We start from the raw sequence: 7,205 nt of genomic DNA, 5'->3' as shown, positions 1-7,205 counted from the left end.
GGGAGGATCCCGCGTGCCGCGGAGTGGCTGGGCCCGTGAGCCGTGGCCGCTGAGCCTGCGCGTCCGGAGCCTGTGCTCCGCAACGGGAGAGGCCGCAGCAGAGGGAGGCCCGCGTACCACAAAAATAAATTAATTAATTAATTAATTAATTAATTAATTAATTAATTAATTTTAATAAAAAATTGCTGAGGGTAACTAAAGAAGACCTAAACACTTACATTGACATATTGTTAGGATGTCAATTCTTCCCAAATTGATCTATAGCCTCAATGGAGTTCCAATCATAATCCTAGTATGCTTTGTTCATAGAAATGTATATCCTAATTATAAAATGTATATGGAACAGCAACGTATCTAAGATAATCAACACAATTTTTAAAAAGAAGAACAAAGTTGGAGGACTCTCACTGACTGATTTCAAGGTTTCTATAAAGCTACAGTAATCAAAGTAATGTGATATTGTCATAAGGAAATGCAAATAGATCAATGGAATAGCACAGAGAGCCCAGAACTTAACCCACTCGTATACGGTCAATTGATTTTCTTTTTAATTATTATTATTTATTTATTTATTTGGCTGCACCGGGTCTTAGTCGTGGCAGGCGGGCTCCTTAGTTGCAGCTCAAGGGCTCCTTAGTTGTGGCTCATGGGCTCCTTTATTGTGGCATGTGAGCTCTTAGTTGAGGCATGCATGTGGGATCTAGTTCCCTGGTCAGGGATCGAACCCAGGCCTCCTGCACTGGGAGTGTGGAGTCTTAACCACTGCACCACCAGGGAAGTCACTGGTCAAATGATTTTTTTTTTTAATATTTATTTATTTGGTTGCACTGGGTCTCAGTCATGGCGGGCAGGCTCCTTAGTTGCGGCATGTGGGCTCCTTTGTCGTGGCATGTGAGCTCTTAGTTGCATCATATGGGATCTAGTTCCCTGACCAGGGATCAAACCCGGGCCTCCTGCATTGGGAGAGTGGAGTCTTAACCACTGCGCCACCAGGGAAGTCCCCGATCAGTTGATTTTCAATAAAGCTGCCGAGGTAATTCAATGGGGAAAAGAGTAGTCTTTCTTTTTTTTTTCTTCCAGTTTATTGACATACAGCACTGTATAGGTTTAAGGTGCACAGGATAATGATCTGACTTTCACACATCAGGAAATGAATACCACAGTAAGATTAGTGAATATCCATTATCCTATATAAAATTAAAGAAATAGGAAAAAAAATTTTCCTTGTGATGAGAAACCAAAGATTTGAAAAATATCAGGATGGTGGTTGCCTACCATGGAAAAGGGCAGGGGGGAATTTTGTGGGGTGATAGAAATGTTCTATCTCAATAAGGGTGTCAGTTACACTGGTGTATGCATTTGTCAAAATCCTCTGACCTCTAATACATAAGCTATGTATGTAGGCTTTACGTAAACCACACCTCAATAAAAATTATTAACAAACTGCTACCCCAAAATCTCCTATGTATGTGGAAATGTAAAATAATATATATATGCAGAAATGTGAAATAATTCATAATGAAATAAAGATTATTTGGAATTGACAAGGAAAGCACCACTTATCTTAGAAGTAAACAAGGCAATCAATGTTTAAAGGGAAATGTATCATCTTAAATGCACGCGTGAGAAAACATGTAAGACTTAAAGTTAATTAGCTAAGGAGTCACCTCTAGGTGTTAGAACAGAGTAAACCCCTTTATTACTTAAAAAAAAGGCAGTAAGAATTTACATCTGCTTCTACTAGGTACCTAGGCAAGCTACCAGTCTGAGACCACTTTGCTTCTGAAGCTTAAGGCCGCGGACCCCCAAGCTGGGCTACAGATCCGTGTAAGGCAGGGTTACTGCTACAGTGTCTCAGGTAAGCCTCCCACATCCCAGTAACATTCTTTATCGAGTTAACCTTCCTTATAACCCCCTGCTGTGGTTGAGACAGGCAAATGTAACTTTGCTGCCTCTTACCCTGAGGACATAGACTTCGGGTCCCAGTTTTAAGGGACAATGGCTTTCTATTATATTCCCAACTTTGTACAGACCTTGGTCTTTACCTTCTTCCATGTATTATGAGGCCATCAGCTGAGCTCCAGTTCACCCAGGTTGGCAAATGCCTCTAGCGCTCTTCTTACTTTCCCTCAGATTTTAATTCTTTATTTATAGTGATGATAACTCTTTATTTGCAGCAAATCTTTACTATCTTGTCAGCTCTTCAATGATTTACTCAGATAGTCTTCACTTATTTTTAACATTTTTTGTTTCTTTAATGTTGTATCTATTTTATTTATTTTTGGCTGCATTGGGTTTTCATTGCTGCGCGTGGGCTTTCTCTAGTTGCGGCGAGCGGGGGCTGCTCTTCGTTGCGGTGCGTGGGCTTCTCACTGCAGTGGCTTCTCTTGTTGCAGAGCACGGGCTCCAGGCGCGCGGGCTTCAGTAGTTGTTCTCACTGTGGTCGCTGCACTTGCTGAGGAACACGGGCTCTAGGCGGGCAGACTCAGTAGTTGTGGAGCATGGGCTTAGTTGCTCTGAGGCATGTGGGATCTTCCAGGACCAGGCCTCGAACCCGTGTCCCCTGCTTTGGCAGGCAGATTCTCAACCACTGCACTCCCAGGGAAGCCCCAGATAGTGCTTTCACTTTATCCAGCATTTTAGTTGTTTTCAGCGTAAGACCTGATCCCAATCACGCATCTGGCCATATTCTCAAACCAGGGAGGCACTCAGAAAAGCACAAGTACAAAGAAAAATATAGGTAATTTTAAGTGCCAGCATGACAAACCTGCATGATAAAAGACACCATGAGGGAATTCCCTGGCGGTCCAGTGATTAGGACTCAGCGCTTTCACTGCCGAGGGCGCAGGTTCAATCTCTGGTCAGGGAGCTAAGATCCTGCAAGCCACACGGCGTGGACCAAAAAAAAAAAACACCAAAAACAAGGGCCTGGTTTCCCAGCCCTCCTGGAAATTTTAGCTGCTTTTAATAATTTCCTTTTCTGCTTAAATCAGAAATCTACTCACATCAGGGAAATGCAAATTCAAACAACGGTGAGATAGATACTCCTTCCTGCACAGGAGATGAAAAGAAACAGAAATACCCCTACACTGCTGGAGGGAGTGCAAATTGATGTAGATGCTTTGGAGGACAATTTGTTCATATCTAATAAGTTGGAATGCAGACACCTTATGACCCCGAGATTCCTCTTCTGGTCATATCCTCTAAACTATCGCTGGGGGTGACAAATTCAAGTCTGTTCATTGCAGCACTATATATCACACGCGCACACACACACACACACACACACACACACACACATACACACACAAAACCCTACTTTGATATCCACGTGGAATGAATAATAAATTGCAGTATATTCATACAATGTATGAACTAGAGCAAAATGTACCAAGATGGATAGATCTTGAAAACATCATTTTGGGTGAAAAAGGACGTTGCAGAAGGATATGCATAGTATACCACTGGTGTTCATTTAAAGACATAACACACAAACAGAAAAGAGGATGGGTAAAACAGGAAATCTGAATAAAATAGGTGAACTGTACCAATGTCTACATCCTGGCTGTGATATTATACTACAGTTTTGCATCATTAGGAGAAACTGGGCAAAGTGTTTTAGTTCTTACAACTGCATGTGAATCTACAATTAAATCAATAACAATTTCATTAAAAGGTACCAAACAATGTATGTATTACTTATAGATAGATACGTGATGGCTTCTTCTGGGGTGGGGAGGGGGGAGAAGATGAAATTTAGGAGAGACAGAAAGAGGACTTCAAATCTTTTTTTTTTGCCTTAGAAAGAAAAATCTTTTTTAAAAAATAAATCAATTTATTTTTTATTTTATTATTTGTTTTTTGACCGCACCAGGAGGCATGTGGGATTTTAGTTCCCCGACCAGGGATCGAACCTGCGCCCCCTGCATTGGTGGTCTTAACCACTGGACCGCCAGGGAAGTCCCAGAAAGAAAACTCTTGAGGCAAATATGGCAAAATGTTAACATTTAAAAATCTGGATGTAGGTGAATGGCTGTTTATAAACTACTCTGTACTTTTCTTTGAGTTAAAAAATGCTGAAAAGATTAAATGAGACAATGTTTATAAAGCATTTAAGGTAGTGCCTGGCTTGTAGCAGGCACGCTTGATAATTACTGATACTGCGAGTCGAGGAGGGGAAGGTTTGTCATAGCTCCAGAGAAGTATCATTTTCTCAGCGCATCCCCCAGTTCTTCCCTCCTGCTCAGGGGTACAGCATCACAAACTCCACTTTCCAATTCTTATCACCCTCTTCTCACAGGACCCCAGTGAAAGAATCCACCTCAGAAAAAGGGAGATGGCCCAACACAGTTTAGCGGAGCACGGCCTCTGAGGGCAGGAGGCTGCTGGACCGCCTCCACTCCGGTGGGGATACCAGCGTCCGGGCCTCGGGGGCTGTCCTGGGGACCAAGTGAGCCACTTACTACAGTGCCTGGCGGCTGGGCTCCGTTACCGCAGGACCGGCCAGGACCGAGGCAGACACGCGGCCCGCTGCATGGACCGCACGATCTTGTTTCAAAGTCGGGGTTCCTGACCTAGTCCACAGCTAGGAAGCAGCTCAGAGGAGATGGATAACTCGCCCGAGGTCTCGTGGAGCTGAACACGGACTCTGGCTCCTGACTGCGCCCCCACTGGAAGATCAGCCTCGGTGAAGGCGGAGGTGGGCTCCGTCAAGAGGGAAGGGGAAGAGGTTTGGGGGATCTGGGCCGTATGTGACCCTTCGACTCCATCTTTCAGCCCCGTTCAGATACAATACCCTGGAGAAATGACTGCGAAACTCACCTGAGAGAAAAGAGCTTCCTGGGCTTCCCACGAGGTTAGCAACTGAAAAAGGAAACCCCCGTTACCTGGACCGAAAAGGGTGGGCCGAGAGCGCCAGCTGCAGGCGACTCGTCTCTCCGCCGACTCGAGTCCTTCCCGCGATCCCGACAAATCACCCCCTCCAGCGGGAGCATCCATCTCCCCACCCCTCCCCACGCAGCGCCCACTTGTGGCTTCCCAGGTCTCCGCTCAGACGTGTCCTCTACAGAGGGCCCTCCGTCTGGGGCTGCCTTCATGCTGCCCCGCCAGCTTCTGTAACCATAAATGCCCTTTATCCCCCACTGCCACACGACCACTACCCATCCGTCCACTGTCCGTCTCCCCAGCCAGAGCGGCAGCTCCGTGCGGGCAGGGAGGGAACTTAACTCAGCAACTCGGGCAGGCCTGGCTCTCGATGAATACTTACTGAATTCACTGCATACAATGTGGTACATATTTTTCCAGTGCCTATACTAATGCTTACTTATTTGATATTTGAAAAAACAAAAATGGGATATATTGCACATATGATTTTGCTACTTGATGTTTTCCTTTAACAAATGTGCCTTTGACTGAATCTGAAACCCTTATGAGAGGGCGGTCTGCTAACCAGCCTAGCTCCACTCATGCATCCATCCATCCTATTTAGGGAGCACGTACCCCCTCGCCATCCAGCACAGCACACACCAGCCACAGGTAGCTAGTATAACTGGGGAGGCGAAGTTTTCATTTTATTTCCTTTAAATTAATTTAAATTTAAAAGCCATGCTCATTCAGCTATTGGAAAACTTTCAAGTATGTTTGGAACAATTTGGGTATATAAATCTACCTTTTCAACTGTAAATTTTATGAAATCAAAACACAGATCAACTATTCCGATGAAAATTTAGTGATTGAATTGAGAAGCGCAGTAAGTAAGGTACGTGTTGGACTGCCAGGACTTCAAATGAAAAAAAAAGAATGTAAAAACACCTCAATGATTTTAATATTAGTTATATGTTAAAGTAATACTATCTGAACACGTTGGGCTAAATGAAATACAGTATTAAAATTGACTTTACCTATTCTTTTTACACTTCTAAAGTGGTCACTAGACAGTTCTAAAATTATAATACATATATGGCTCACATTGTATTTTTATTGGACAATGTGCTGGGACCTACTCTGTTCTGGGAGTGAGACAGGCCATCGCTCAAAATCAAACTTCACGAAAAGGTCAATGTCAACACAAGGAGTTCTCTACATCTATGCCCAGCCAAGATATCACAGCCTTTATTTATTAACTTATTCATTCGTTCATTTATTCAATCATTTGTTCTTTCGGCAGACATCTCCAAATGCTGTGTCAAGCCCTAGAGCTCCTAGAAAAAAACTGCCGTGCTTGTTCCCAGTCTTCCCCGCGTTTAGGAGGTTTTCCCGTCTTTTTTGTTCACCGGCGTTAACATTTTACCTGACATGCTTCATCACTTGCAATCCTCATTTGTACATTTGAGAGTAAGTTGCAAGCGTCCCAGCCTTTTGCCTCGAAATACTTCTGGATGTAGGATGATTTATTTATTTATTTAGCTGCTCCAGATCTTAGTTGCGGCATGCGTGACCTTTAGTTACAGCATGCAGGAACTTAGCTGAGGAATGCGGGATCTAGTTCCCTGACCAGGGATCGAACACGGGCCCCCCTGCATTGGAAGCTCGGAGTCTTAACCACTGGCCCACCAGGGAAGTCCCAGGGATGTTCTTTTCTATCACCTAGAACAGCTATCAGCTTCGGCAAATTTAACCCTGATAATATATCTGATCTAATCCACTGTTCATATTCCAATGTTGTCAGTTTCACCAATTGACACAATAATGTCCTTTAAAGCATGTTTCCCTCCAGTACAGGACCCAGCCAAGAACAGGCACTGGAATTAGCTGTCCTGTCTCTCGAATCCCCGAGTCCCTTTGAAGCAGGTGTTTCTTTCCCATTTTACAGGTGAGTAAACTCTGGCCGCCGAAGCATAAAGATCCATCCGTCCCCGTCATTCACTGGGTGAGCAGCCTAGCTGCTGTAACTCGTCCTGGTCAGCCACAGGGCTCTAAACTCTTTTAAGTGTCCAGTACTGAGCTACAGCCTCTTAACAACGATATCACTGTAAGAATTTCAAATTTACCCACGGCGACGGTGGAAACTTTCTTCTGGGGTCTCCACAGAAAAAAGCTGACCTGGCTACGTGCCTATCACTGGAAAAAATTTCACATCATCTTGTAAAGTTGAAGAGGCCCCTACCCTGGAACCATCCTTCCCAGTCCTATAGGTATTTTACTCAGTCTTCAGAGAAACTCTTTCACACGCGCAAGGGTGTGCTTAGCAGCAGTGTGTGCAAAAT

Source organism: Physeter macrocephalus, chromosome 14, assembly GCF_002837175.3.
Source record: "Physeter macrocephalus isolate SW-GA chromosome 14, ASM283717v5, whole genome shotgun sequence".
Classification (NCBI taxonomy): Eukaryota; Metazoa; Chordata; class Mammalia; order Artiodactyla; family Physeteridae; genus Physeter; species Physeter macrocephalus.
This window is presented reverse-complemented; position numbering follows the sequence as displayed.